We start from the raw sequence: 1366 nt of genomic DNA, 5'->3' as shown, positions 1-1366 counted from the left end.
ATGCGCTTCGGCGGGGCGGTGTGGACTTGTTGGGCCGAAGGGCCTGTTTCCACACTGTAATGTAATCTAATCTAATCTAAAATCTAAACCACCATGTCCCAGGTATGAATCCCACTGCCATCAGAAGAATGTTAATACTTGGTATGGACTCTCCCCACAATGTTAAAGATTGTGCAGCACAGCCCCCACTCAAATAAAATCTGAATTTATGCAGCTTTAGTCATTGCAAATTTCCGGTTTGGAAATCATGAGATTAAGCATAACTTCCTGCCTGATGTCCAGGGTCCTGCAGTTCTCCTTGTGAATGGAGATCCTCCTCCCAGATTCAGAGCAGAAACTAGGGCTAGGAATTCCGATAGTCTAAGCAGAATTGTACCACAGCTTCTTCTTGGATACCCATACGTTGTACCGTTGCTTGACATCAGAGACTGCTTTTGTGGATTCAGTCCAATGCCAAGCATGAGGGGAGATGATAGGAGAATGTGAGGACTGCAAATGCAGGAGATCAGAGTCGAGAGTGTGGTGATAGAAAAGTGCATCATTCCTGATGAAAGGCTTATGCCAAAAAAGTCAATTCTCCTGCTCGTCAGATACTGCCTGACCTGCTGGGCTTTTCCAGCACCACACTCTCAACTGCTATGGCAGCCAATGAAATTTGAGTTCAATCAAAATCTGGACTTAACAGTCTAATGGTAACCATTAAACTATTACCAATTGTCATGAGAAAAACAATCTCATTTACAAATGTATTTTAGAGAAGATTTCATCCGAACATGGCCTGGCCTACAAGTGACTCCAAACACATGACAATCTGGTGAGTCCTACATGCCCTCTGGGCAATTAGCGATGGAAGGCCTAGGCAGTGACATCCACATCCATTGATTAACAGAAAATGGATCTCCCCACACACACCTAACTCCCCTGTATAGACGACTCCTTTTCTTTTTGCAACATCCCACGAAAATGAACATTCCAACTTGAAGCTGATTGTCAAAAATATACAACTCCCAAAACTGATCCACTTTTAAAGATAAGAGATCCTTCATTTGACTCATCACAGTTTTCTGCAGGAGGGAACGCATAGACCAATTCTCAGCACTGAAAACTGAGGCAAAATGATCCGTCCCCTGGCATTGACACTCACAAGAGTTCGGAAATTCATTGGAATCAGCCAAATACGACATAATACGGACTATCCTCTGGGACAACGGACGCCCTGAATTCAGCAAGCGCAAAGCGTCCAATCTTTCACTTGGAATATTTCTGCTGATCTGTGCTGTACATTAACTTCCGGAGTACACTAACACCTGTTGGGTTCAGAGATGTCTTCTTGCAGAGATGGTAATTGTGATCATTTCTAAATATG

The sequence above is a fragment of the Chiloscyllium punctatum genome, chromosome 21 (assembly GCF_047496795.1).
Source record: "Chiloscyllium punctatum isolate Juve2018m chromosome 21, sChiPun1.3, whole genome shotgun sequence".
Taxonomy (NCBI): Eukaryota; Metazoa; Chordata; class Chondrichthyes; order Orectolobiformes; family Hemiscylliidae; genus Chiloscyllium; species Chiloscyllium punctatum.
This window is presented reverse-complemented; position numbering follows the sequence as displayed.